This window comes from Choloepus didactylus, chromosome 9 (genome assembly GCF_015220235.1).
Source record: "Choloepus didactylus isolate mChoDid1 chromosome 9, mChoDid1.pri, whole genome shotgun sequence".
NCBI lineage: Eukaryota > Metazoa > Chordata > Mammalia > Pilosa > Megalonychidae > Choloepus > Choloepus didactylus.
The window spans coordinates 124988086-125002041 of record NC_051315.1 but is presented as its reverse complement, the minus strand read 5'-3'; the positions used below and the strand labels follow the sequence as shown (position 1 = coordinate 125002041).

The window sequence follows — 13956 nt, the reverse complement described above, 5'->3', positions numbered from 1 at the left end:
GGAGAGACTAAATCATTTCCAGATAAACATAAGCTAGGGAAGTTGTCACCACTAGGCCAGCCCTATAAAAAATGCTAAAGAGAGCTCTGCAGGTTGAAAGAAGAGGCCAATAGCATGAATAAATAAAGATCCAGTGAGGGTAAAAATCCATGGGTAAATATAAATGCAACTATTGTATTTTTAGTTTTTAATTCTACTTTTTACTTCCTACAAGATTTAAAAGGCAAATGCATAAAATGTAATGATAAACCAATGGTTTGGGACTCATAATGTATAAGTATGTAATTTGTGACAAGAACTACATAAAGGTGGGGGCACAGAGAGTATAGGGACATAGTTAATGCTACTGACATTGGTATCAAAGCAAATGAGATTGTTACAGATTTAAGATGTTAAATTTTGTCCCAGGGTAATGACAAAGAAAATTTGCAAGCTCATAGGGACAGAAATTAGAGTACAGGGTTGGGGGGAGGAATAAGGAGTTAACACATAATGGGTGTACAGTTTTTTGTTGGGAGAGATAGGAAAGTTTTAGTAATGGAAGATGATAAAAATACCACAATATTTTGAATCTGATTAATCCCACTGAATGCTATACCTGAGAGCAGTGGAGATGGGAAAGTTTATGTTGTATACATGTTCCCATAAGAAGGAAGGGAGGGAAGGAGGGAAGTAGAAAGGAAGAGAAAATTAGAAAAGGAAAAGAAAACAAAACAAAACAAAAGAGTGACTAAGGAGACAATGACAGCTTCGTGCAATACATGATCCTGGATAGGATCTAGCATGGGAGGGAAAAAGACTCAAAGGGATATTATGAAAAAATTGGAGTAAGACAGTGTGCTGATTTGGATATATTATGTCCCCCAAAACGCCATGTTCTTTGATGGGGAAGATGTATTTAGTCTTGATTAGGTTGGAACCTTTGGATTAGGTTGTTTCCATGGAGATGTGACCCACCCAACTGTAAGTGACACCTTTGGTTAGGGTGTGACCTCAGATTGAATACTGCCATGGAGTTGTGGCCCCACCCATTCAGTGTGGGCCTTGGTTAGTTCACTGGAGTCTTATCAAGGGGCTCACAAACAGAAGGACTTCAGAGTAACTGAGAGTGACATAATGAAGAGGAGCTGCGGCTTAGAGAGACATTTTAAAGACAGCTGTTGAAAGCTGACATTTTGGAGAACGCCATTTTGAAACACAACCTGACAGTAAGCAGACACCAGCCACATGCCTTCTCGGCTAACAGAGGTTTTCCGGGCATCAATGGCCATCCTTCAGTGAAGGTACCCTATTGTTGATGCCTTACCTTGGACACTTTCTGGCCTTAAAACTGTAATCCCCTTTATAAACCCCCTTTATAAAAGCCAATCCATTTCTGGCGTTTTGCAAAACGGCATCATCAGCAAACCGGAACAGACAGTAAGCTTTATATCAGTGTTAAATTTCTTAAACTTGACAACTGAACTTAAGGTGGTTACAGAAGTAAATATCCTTGTTCTTAGGAAATGTACATGGCAGTATAAAATGTTCTAGGAGCATGATGTACACAGCAACCTAAACTCAAGTGTTCAGAAAATGGATAGACAGATAGACAGACAGATGGATAAATGGACAGATTAAGGCAAATACAAACAAATGTTAAAATTGGTGGATCTGGGTATCAGGGGTGGGTAAAGGTGCGCTGGTATTCTCTGTAGAGGGTTTCTATTAGTTTTGTAGTTGTCATGCAGTTTGAAAGTATTTCAAAATAAAATTTAAAAAAAAATAGTTGGACTAAGCTGACTGCACTTGACCAACTCTAGCCTCAACATTACACTTCTGGTGTAATCACATAACTGCAACTCTTGTCAAATCCTTTCACCTCATGTTACAGGACCCAAAAGAGCATCTTGTACAGTCCTACCACCATCAACCCAGTCTACTAAAAACAAGAATTATGGCCTAGTTTCCACCTCCCCAACATAGCCAACAAGGCAGAAAGCTGGACTTCAAGAAGAATCTACCAACTTACTCCAGGCCCACAGTTTTACTTGTACAGGTACTCAGTAATATTTGAGTGAAAATTAACTTCATTTCCCACAGCAACCCCTCCTATAAAACAAAAATACCTTGTGAAGGTTAAAATAAAAGGATATTCTAAAAGCCAGATTCTATAGTCTGGTCATACAACATTACAGGAAACCAAAGTCTAGGATAAATGAGGAAACTGCAAATAAATGTTTGCAAGTCTTCTTCACACAAGAAAATGCTTTGTTACACTTTTTTGGCACTTATAATATTAGACTATCTCAACATCATTTTCAGGCCAATATCTAAAACCCACTGATCCTGTAGGCATTCCAAGATGAGCAGCAGTACAAATATTATTCATTCAAAAACTCTTGTCAATAACACAACTCAAAATTGAGCATAAACTTTTCCTTTAAATCAGCTTAGGTTTTCATCTCTGATGGCTTTTTCATTTTGTTTTCATCAAAATTTGCAAGGGAATACAAGTATACTTGCCTGAGGCAAATACATGTGAGCATTAGGAAAAGGTGAGAGGTGATCTGGATTGCAAATGGGAAAGAACTATTCAACCGCAGAAGGGCCAGTGCAATTTTTTTTAATTGAAATAGCTTTTACTCAAAAATTTTTCCCATTTTAGCCACTTTATGTGTACAAGTCAGTGATATGAATTACATTCACCATATGGTGCCACCATCACCACAATCCATTACCAAAACTTTTTCATCACCCTAATAAACTTCATGCCCATTAAGCAACAACACCATTCCCCTAGTCCCAGCCCCCAGCAACCTGTAATCTGTATTCTCTATGAATTTGCCTATTCTAGGTACTTCATATAAATAAAATCATAAAATATTTACCCTTTTGTGACTGGCTTTTTTCACTCCCCATAATGTTTTCAAAGTTCATCCATGTTGTAGCATATATCCGAGCTTCATTCCTTTTTATAGCTGAACAATATTCCATTGTATGTTATACCACATTTTGTTTATCCATTCTACTGTTGATGGGCACTTGGGTTATTTCCACCTTTTGACTGTTGTGAATAATACTGCTATGGACACTGGTGTACAAATATCTGTCCAAGACCCTCTTTTCAATTCTTTTGGCTACACACCTAGAAGTGGAATTGCCAGGTCATATGGTGACTCTGTTTAACTCTCCACAGAACTGCCAAGCTGTTTTCCACAGCAGCCGCACCATTTTACATTCTTACCAACAATGTACAAGGGTTCCTATTTCTCCACATCCTCGCCAGCATTTGTAATTTTCCATTTTTTAAATAATAGTCATCCTAATGGGTGTGAAGCAGTATCTTATTGGGATTTTGATTTGCATTTCCCTGATGGACAATAATGATGAGCATCTTTTCATGTGCTTATTGGCCATTTGTATATCTTCTTTGGAGAAATGTCCCTTTGCCCATTTCTCATTGGGTTGTCTTTTTATCATTGAGTTGAAAGTTTTTTATATATTCTAGATATTAAACCCTCATGAGACATATGGTTTCCAAATATGTACTCTCATTCTGTAGGTCTTTTCATTTTCTTGATAATGACCTTTGATGCACAAAAGTTTTTTAACTTTGATGAAGTCTCACTTACCTTTTTCTTTTGTTGCCCACACTTTTGGTGCAAAGCCTAATACAAGGTCCTGAAGACATTTCCCTGTTTTTATCTAAGAGTTTAACAGTTTTAGCTTTTATATTTAGTTTTTTTATCCCTTTTGAGTTAATTTTTATATATGGCATGAGGTAGGAGCCCACTTTCATTCTTTTGCACATGGATATCCAGTTTTCCCATCACCATTTGTTGAAGGGACTGTCTTTCCCCATTAGCACCCTTGTTGAAAATCAATTAACCACAGATGTGTGGGTTTATTTCTAAACTCTCAATTTTATTCCATTGGTCTATTTGTTTGTACTTACGCCAGTACCACACTGTTTTGATTACTATGGCTTTGCAGTAAGTTTTGAAATAAAGAAGTATGAGTGCTCCAACTTTGTTCTTCACTTTTAAGATGGTTTTGGCTATTTGGAGGCCCAAAGAAAATGTGATCAATATAACGAAAGATCTTAAATCAATGAAATTCAAAATTTTATGTATGTCCATCTTTTAGGCAACGAAAGTCCTAAAGACAATTAATAAAATATTTCCAGGCTCAGCATAATGCTGTAGGGATATAAAAAGCAGTTTCTGTGCCTGTGATCTAACTAAAGAATAGAAAATTAAATCACAATCTGTAAACAAGCCAAAGCAGAAAAATCACCCACCCAGAAGGTGAAAGGCCAGACCTCTAGTGCCAATTCTATCCTGACTTACTAGATGTCTGACCTTGAGCAAATTGTTGAAACTTCCTCAGGACTCAATTTTCTCATCTAGAATGAGAGAGAGTTGGACAGGATGATTCTAAGCCCTTCCATCCTGGGTCTATGAATACAAGTCCAAAGGAGATGAACCAGGCCCTTCAAGAATGGGAAGTATTTGACATGATTGATGGGACAAAGAAGGACATTCCAAAGAAAGAACATGAAGGTAAAAAATGGATATGTCTTGCTAGTGGGACATAGAGGCTTCCCAACTACAACAGAGCAGAGAAAGTGTGTAAAGGGAACAAGGGATGAGAAGACAATACAAATACTAAGCAACAGTAGACATACAAAGCAGGCTACTAATATCTAGATGTCATCCCCACCTACAATCCAGCCTAAGTCCCAAGTAAAACCCTATAGAGGCTTCTCTTTACTTTAAGGATGAAGAAAAACTCCTCAACATGCCTAAAAGGCCCGGCACCATCTGGCCTTTTCCTACCACTCCAGGTCCCTTTCCCACCAGATGCCTGCACCCTCTCCCTTCTCCATACATAGAGCCATACTTTCAGATCCTGGTCCACTCCATGAACTCTGCCATTGAAGGTCTCAGTCAAATGTCACTTCTGTGACTTCCCTAACTAAAGCACTTACCACAGTTGCAGTTTTACATTTATATGATTATTTGATTATCATCTGCCTTTCCCAAAAGAGGATAAGCTGGGAGTAGGAACAATGTATGTATTTACTGTCCTCCATTTCCAACACCAAACACAGTGCCTAGCACCAAGTAAGCACTCAAATAATTCTTGAATTAGTGAATAAATGGGGACTAAAAATGTAGGAAAGCAACAAAACATCGTAAGAGGTTCATCCTCACAAATGTCTCTTTGGAGGATGCCCAAAGCAATTGGTCCTAAAACTCCTATTCAACTCAAAAAAAAAAAAAAATTTGAGTCAATTCAGGTGTCCTATAAATTGCTCTGGCCCTTCTATGTCTCTTGGCAAATGCTGAGCATCGAAGGCTGACAGGTTAAACACACATACACACAATACACACACACATACACACATACACACCATAGATAAAGCAGAGTCACTGGTTGTTGAGTAACTGTGGTCTTTAGTATTTTGGTGATTTAGTATCAGACACAGTGCCTGATACATAGGAAGCACTCTAGAAATATCTGTGAAATGAATAAAGAGCAACATTTCATAATACATTTAAATATGTATGAAACAGTAACTAACTCAACTTAAACTTCGGAGTCTCATATAAACTTAAGACCAACTACAGATGTAAAGAAAAGAACTCTAATGGCAAAGACATCTGCTAATAGCCTCATTACTTTAGATCTCAAGCAGGAAAAATTGCCAGACAGATTTGTAATAATGGTATTTGAAAGAAATATTGATACCACAATCAAAGGAACTTACCGCTTTAAATAAGGACTTCAAAATGTCAGGTGGGACTACTTCCCAACCCCTAAGTTAAGAATACAATAAATTATTTAGGACTCCCGGAGCCCTAAAATACAAATTGCATCCATCCATTAGCATAAACATTTCTCTGAAATCTCCAGCCTACACTGATTTCACCACTCTGACCTACTTTAGCGCTTAACATCTATACCTCATATTTTACATTTAAACAAATGCCATTTACAGTTTTCCTAATGATTTAATCTGCAGTCTCTTATATCTCCTGCATCCTTTCAGGTACATATACTGATGTATGTGCTTCATAAATATTTGTTGAACCAACTGAAATGAAAGTATACAGTTGTTTGAATGACGAATTTTGGTATATAACCTCCTGCGTTTTATAAGAAATAAAGATTGCTTAAATGCCTCAATTTTAGTTCCATCATCATTGGACTAAAGTCGTTATCCAACAAGGATCAAAGAAGGATTAGTTTCATAATGCCACTTGTTCAAACTCAATTAAAGGTAGGTTTTCAGTGCCTTGGTGTCTTTTCAAACGTAAATCAGATATATTAAAACACCTGCCCTTATTTTCGTCAATGAAGCAAATTTCACTTAAAATTTTTCTCAAAGCTAATCAATCCCAGAAAGATTTCCTTCTGTAGAAAACTGGAAGACACAAAATCTATGTTACAGAATACTAACCACGCATCACTCACAACTGGAAAGCTAATTTCCTGGGGAAAGATCCGTTCAAAATGTACAATTAAATGAGTCTCCACGATCAATAAAGCAGCTTGGAAAGGACAAAACAGCAGGCAATCATCAAGCACTATTATTAAGCGGCTGTGTTCAAGGCTCCCAAGGTGCCCCATGCCTGCTCGGTCTACATCTCTAACAAGACCCAAAAGGACGCGTTCACAGGTGACCCAAGACTCAGGAAGTGTTCTCTCTACAGCAACAAGAACTGTTTAATTCTGGTCCCCTCCCTGCGCGCCGTACTGGACTACAATGGAGGGCCGGCTGCTCCCAGCTGGGATCCGGGCGAGAATAGGGTACCGAGGGAAGTGAGGCGGGCCGGGGCGACGCCAGGGCCATGGGACGCTCGCCCAGAGCGGCCGCCGCAGGTGCCCGGCGAAGTGCCTCGGAGTCCCCGGAGGCCTGAACCCCTGGCCCGTTCCAGGAAGGGTTCGGGTGGGGTGGGCGGGGAGGGGAGGGCGCCTCACCGTTGCTCCCGTGAGGCCGGCGCCACCGCGGTCCTGCAGTTGCTAAGGAGAATGCTCTTCCGGGTCACGGGCACCGCGCTATAGACATCAACGGTGGCCGGGTGAGGCCAAGCGCGAAACGCTCGGGACAGATGCGCGGTGGAGTTGGGGGCGCCACGATTCCGCTGCGGCTGAGGCGAAAGGGAGCTCCAAGCCATTTGGCCTCCAGGACGCCTGCCCGCCCGGCCCCGGCTGCCTCCGGCCTCCCACCCCCGAGCCATGCATCTGAGCCTGCCTTCTCGTTCCGCGGACGTCGCCAGCCCCCTGTCCTGACGTTTCTCTCTCCGCTTCAGCCCCCGGGTGTTGCCACGCCGGCCTCTCTCCTATGACAAGAATTTTACTCAACATTTGTTTCCTGGACACTCGCTTAGGGCTGAGCGCCGAACTGGCACTGGGGATACAGAGATGGGCCACAAAGGCGTGATCCCTGCCCCCCAGAATACACAGCCTGGTAGGAGAAGAGGCAAACAGTATCCGGCATGCTGAGAGGAGCAAGTTAGGGAAGTTAAAGGAGCGTGCCCGAGGGGGCCTACCCAGACATGGTGGGGAAAAGTTGATGGTGGAGACATCAGTCAAGTAAAAAGGACAGGGGAGGAGTGTTCCTGGTAGGAGAGTAGGCACGGTTGAGAAACCCACTGGAAGTTCAGTGTGGTCTGCCCAGGGAAGTGTGTAGAGTGAGAAGAGGGAATAGCCAAAGATGGAACCTACAAAATATCAATATTGTTAGGTGTGAACAAAGGAAAGAGAACCCCCAAAGAGCAGCCCAAAAGGTTGAAGGAATGCTCAGGAGAGCAGGAGGGGAAAGAATTTCAGTTAGGGGGTTGACCCAGTGTCAAATGCTGTGGAGATCAAGTGCCCAGGGGTGACCTCACAAAATTCAAAACTCAGATGTACAGAGTCACAGTCCACAGTGGTTTGAATCTGTTCAGTGAATGAGTCCACCACCATATGCTCCATTTTGAAACAAGGAAAAGAAATAAATAGTTCAGTGAATTCCTTAATGTTTAACCAAAGCACTGTAATACTACTTGCAAATTTCAGGATTCCTCTCCTAATAACTGTGAACTCCTTGAAGTTGGAGAATTTGTTATTTATCCTTGCATCTACAGTGCCTACCACACACATAGGCCTCAACCAATGTACTGTTTAAATAAGAAACGAACCCACCCATGGAGCCTTTGGTTTCTAATGTTCTCACAGATCCCTCCAGAACCCTCAGCCAAGTTGTGATTAGGTAAACCTGTCTATTCAAACTGTAGAGGGTTGGCAGAGCCCAGCAGGGGCAGGAAGCAGAGAGTGTCTGGGTGTTCAAGGATTCAGTGGGTGGGGAAGGGACCATTAGAGTTAGGAATGGGAAGACCCTGAAGAGAAAGAGAACAAAGAATGGAAACCGTAAAAGCTGGGATCTCAGGTCCAGAAACCATGGAAACCAGTAATAGTTAGAAGCAGGAATAGAACAGCAAGGACAAGAGCTTTCAAATGAAGGAAGGTCGAGACTGTTATGGTGCATAAATTTGACAGGCAGATCTCCTTCTGATTGGACATCCTGCAGAAGGTGTGGTGTCAGCTGCTGTGAAGGCTGCAGGACTGTGGTGGACATGTTCCCAGGCCCTCTAAGTGGAGTGAGCCCAGGACTCCCTCATGTGAGCCAAATGAAGACCACAACACACTCTAATGTTCTCACAGATCCCTCCAGAACCCTCAGCCAAGTTGTGATTAGGTAAACCTGTCTATTCAAACTGTAGAGGGGTGAGAGGCTTGCCCTACAAGCATACCTCCAGTACATAATTATCCAGGGCATTCTCATGATAACAAGCTTTACAAGAGGCTCAAAAAGGAGAAATAATATACTTATCTATCCATAGTGGATGTGACCAACCATCTGTGGGAGCAAAAAGATATTCAAAATATGTGGCTGAAGAGTTTAGAAATACTCAGATATCTGTCACAGGGGATTAAGGTGTGATATCATCAAGGCTAGACTGGAAAGTGATTACAATTCAGTAAGGGGAAGCTAAATCAATTGTTTCATGAAAAGAAGGAGTCAAGTCAGCTCATTACATAGAAAAGGGGAGCGCCAAATACAGGAAGCTGGTAAAGTCTGTCCCAGATTGTCCAGAAGAAAGTGCCGTTGAACTTGGCCGCCTTAAGTACTTGGCCTAAACAACTTTCTGTTAAAGGGCCAGGGTGAATCATTAGACTGAACTTGACTGGTATTCTGGGAGAGTTCAATGCTGCATCAAGACATGGAAGTTATACTTGCTACTAAGGCTGTATTTTCAGAGGACCACAGGGGTTGTGAGTGAACTGTACACCTCCAGGATGTTGTCTGTACAGAGGGTTCAGGTGATGTGCTCTGTCTGATATTAGTCTCTGGATAATGGATGACAGATTGATGACACACTTTAAGGAATGCCCCCAAGACCCAGGATATGAGTGAGGAACCAGGGATAGCATGTCCTGTTGGTATATAACGTGAGACATCTGCTGCTCCGGAATTCCATTTTAGCTTTGGAAGGTACTGCATCTATTATGAAATCCAAGCCTTCCTAAGGGTATTGGGATTATAGGCAGCTGTAATTGCCCCAGAGCTTTCCACCCCTCCCCACCCCAAACCTGGTTCCTAATCACCCCCACCCCCAACCTGGTCCTATCCCACACTAACATCCACCCAATCGTAAAAGCAGACACCTGGGAGTCACTCTTGACCCCTCCACTTTTCCTCATCACCACACCCTCACCCTAACAATCCAGTCAATGAGCAAGTCTTATAGATTCCATCTCATTTTAAAAATAGATCTTGAATTTGTCCACATCCTTCCCCCTCCCACTCCAATTCCACTGCCACTAATTACAGGCTACAATCATGTGATTTGAGATCAATAAGGTGTTGCAAAATCAAAGATGAAGCAAGGAAATAAAGACAGGGCACATATGCACAGGTGTGTGTATGTGTGTATGCATACATGTGAAAAACAGTGGAATGCATTTGTGCTGGTTTGGATGTTTTATGTCCCCCGAAACGCCATTATCTTTGATGCAGCCTTGTGTGGGCAGGACACTTTTTTGGTGTGGATTAGGTTGGAGGCATTTGGATGTTTCCGTGGAGATGTGATCACTCAACTGTGGGCGAGATCTTTCACTGGATAATTTCCATGGAGGTGTGGCCCTGTCCATTCAGCATGGGCGTTGATTATTTTACTAGAGCACTATATAAGCTCAGACAGAAGGAGCAAACTTGCTACAGCCAAGAGGGATACTTTGAAGAATGCACAGAAGCTGAGAGAGGAACTGCAGTTTACAGAGACATTTTGGAAATGCCTTTGAAAGCAGACTTTTGCTCCAGAGAAGCTAAGAGAGGACAAATGCCCCAAGAGCAACTGAGAGTGACGTTTTGGAGAGAAGCTGCAGCCTAGAGAGGAACAACCTGGGAAAAAGCCATTTTGAAACCAGGACTCCAGAGCAGATGCCAGCCACGTGCCTTCCCAGCTAATAGAGGTTTTCCAGACACCATTGGCCATTCTCCAGAGAAGGTACCGGATTGTTGATGCGTTACCTTGGACACTTTATGGCCTTAAGACTGTAACTGTGTAACCAAATAAACCCCCTTTATTAAAGCCAATCCATTTCTGGTATTTTGCATCCTGGCAGCATTAGCAAACTAGAACAGCATTCAATGACAATATGTATTGATTGCTTGTCATAAGCTAATTTCACCTTGAAAGAAGTAAAGGATAATGAAAGAACTGCAGGTAAAGAATAAAGGAAAACTATGGTAGACTTGAACATACTCCAAGAACCAAAGTGAAGGAGTGTTTGCTGGCTTTGGGGTGCGGCTTTGGGAAGCCACAGCTAAGCTGTGGGATGCATTAAAGTGCCATGAACCTTGCCTTCACATGTGCAGGCTGTTAGCTCTGCCAACTAGAAGTACTGTGGGGGAGCAGAAAATGGGCCTTACCATCACCATAGCAACTATTCCTGGCTTCCTCAACTGTATCAAACTAGACTGACCCAAACTAGTATATATATCTGATTATACTCTGTTTTTTCTTCTTGCCCCACTTTAAATTTAAAGCTTTTTTTAAAATACATTGTTCTAAGATGGAATTAAACAAAGGATTATGAATACTGAATCCTTATATAATTTTCTTTTTCTTAGTTGCTAGAGTACTAGAATAGCTAGAAGGAAAGAATTGAAATGGTGGAACTGTAACCCATAGCATTCTTTGAAATTTGTTCTATAGCTACTTGTTAAATTGTAACTTGAAAGCTATACCTTTTTGTATATATGTTATGGTACTATAACTCATAACAACTTTGGAAATTTCCTATGTATCTACTTCTTGAATCATACTTTGAAAGATATTACCTTTTTGTATATATGTTATATTTCATAATAAGGAAATAACTGAAACTGTGGAACTGTAACCTATAATATTTTTTGAAATTTTCTAACTACTTGTTAAATTGCACTTGGAAAGTTATCACATCTATGTATATATGTCATATTCAACAATAAAAAATATGATTATAAAAAATACATTGTTCTAATAGAAAATCTCAACAAACCAATAACTAGTAAAGAAATTGAAACAGTAATAACAATAATAAAAACCACCTCTGTTCTAGTTTGCTAATGCTGCTGGAATGCAAAACACCAGAAATGGATTGGCTTTTATAAAAGGGAGTTTTACTTGGTTACACCGTTACAGTTTTAAGGCCATAAAGTGTTCAAGGTAACACATCAGCAATCAGATACCTTCACTGGAGGATGGCCAGTGGTGTCCAGAAAACCTCTGTTAGCTGGGAAGGCACGTGGCTGGCGTCTGCTCCAAAGTTCTGGTTTCAAAATGGCTTTCTCCCAGGACGTTCCTCTCTAGGCTGCAGTTCCTCAAAAATGTCACTCTTAGTTGTTCTTGGAATATGTGTTCTCTCTCAGCTTCTCCGGAGCAAAAGTCTGCTTTCAACATCTGTCTTCAAACTGTCCTATCATCTGCAGCTCCTCTCTCAGTTCCTGTGCATTCTTCAAAGTGTCCCTCTTGGCTATAGCAAGCTCGCTCCTTCTGTCTGATCTTATATAGTGCGCCAGTAATTTAATTCAGACCTACCCAATGGGCGGGCCAACACCTCCATGGAAATTATCCAATCAGAGTCATCACCCACAGTTGGGTGGGGCACATCTCCAAGGAAACACTCAAAGAATTTCAATCTAATTAACACTGATAGGTCTGCCCACACAAGATTACATCAAAGATAATGGCATTTGGGGGACATAATACATTCAAACTGGCACAACCTCCCAGCAAGGAAAAGCCTAGGACCAGACGGCTTCACAGAGGAATTTTATCAAACACTGCAGGAAAATTGACACCAATCCTGCTCAAACTCTTCCAAAAAATTGAAGAGGATGGAACACTCCCTAATTCATTCTACAAGGCCACTATCACCTTCATACCAAAGCCAGATAAAGATACTACAAGAAAAGAAAATTAAAGACCAATATCTCTTATGAATATAGAGGCAAATATCCTCAACAAAATACTAGTAAACCAAATCTAATGGCACATTAAAAGGATTATACACCTTGATCAAGTGGAATTTACCCTTGGTATGCAAGGTGGTTCAACATAAGAAAATCAAGTAATACAATACACCACATTAACAGAATGAAGGCATAAAACCACGCAATCATCTCAATTGATGCAGAAAAGGCATCTGACAATATCATGCAAATATTCTTGATAAAAACACTTCAAAAACTAGGAATAGAAGGAAATTTCCACAATATGATAAAGGGCATATATGAAAAGCCCACAGCTAACATCACACTTAATGGTGAAAGACTGACAGCTATCCCTCTAAGATCAAAAACAAGTCAAGGATACCCAACGTCACCATTGTTATTCAACAGTGTACTGGAAGTCCTTGCCAGAGCAATTAGGCAAGAAAAAGAAATAAAAGGCATCCATCCATATTGGAAAGGAAGAAGTAAAACTTTCCCTGTTTGCAGATGTCATCATATATACAGCAAATCCTGAAAATTTCACAACAAAGCCCCTAGAGCTAGTAAATGAATTCTGCAAAGTGACAGGGTACAAGATCAACACCCAAAAATCAGTAATGTTTCTATACATGAGTAATGAACAATCCAAAGAAGCAATCAAGAAAAAATTCCATTCACAATAACAACTAAAAGAAGGCAATAGCTAGGAATAAATTTAACCAAGGATGTAAAGGATTTATACACAAAAATCTCCAAAACATTGCTAAAAGAAATCAAAGGAGACTTAAATAAATGCAAGAACATTCTGTGTTCATAGATTGGAAGACTAGTTTGAAGATTTCAGTTCTACCCAAAGCAACTTATAGATTCAATGCAACCCCAATCAAAATTCTAACAGCCTTCTTTCCAGAAATGGAAAAACCAGTCATGAAATCTATATGGGTAGGGGACCTCAATTAGCCAAAGCCATTTTGAAAAAGAAGAACAAAGTTGGAGGTCTCACATTTTCTGATCTTAAAGCCGCAGTAATCAAAATAGCACAGTATTGGCACAAGAACAGACATTTAGGCCAATGCAATCAAATTGAGAGTTCAGAAATCAACCCTTATATTTATGGCCTGATTTTTGACAAGGGGGTAAAGACCACTCAAATGGGAAAGAATAGTCTCTTCAACAAATGGTGCTGGGGAAACTGGATCTCCAATTGCAAAAGAATGAAGGTGGACCCCTACTGTACACCATATACAAAAATCAATTCAAAATAGGTCAAAGACATAACTATAAGAGGCAGAACTGCAAAACTCCTAGAAGAAAATGTAGGGATGCATCTTCAGGACCTGTGTTAAGCAGTGGTTTCTTACACTTTACACCCAAAGCACAAGCAACAAAAGAAAAAATATATAAATGGTACCTTATCAAAATTAAAAACTTTTTTACCTCAAAAG

General features: G+C 40.6%; 1 protein-coding gene across 4 annotated transcripts in view; it reads right to left on the bottom strand.

The window, feature by feature from the left end:
• DIS3L2 (DIS3 like 3'-5' exoribonuclease 2) overlaps window positions 1-13956 on the bottom strand; it is a 483331-nt gene that overhangs the window by 447028 nt on the left and 22347 nt on the right. For 3 of the 4 annotated variants that reach the window (XM_037848472.1, XM_037848477.1, XM_037848478.1), the window contains exon 1: window positions 6970-7064. The exons of the other annotated variant lie outside the window; for it this stretch is intronic. The gene's annotated coding sequence lies outside the window, so the exon portion shown is untranslated. Of the gene's footprint in view, window positions 1-6969; window positions 7065-13956 lie in introns of those variants that run through there. 4 annotated transcript variants of the gene reach the window in all.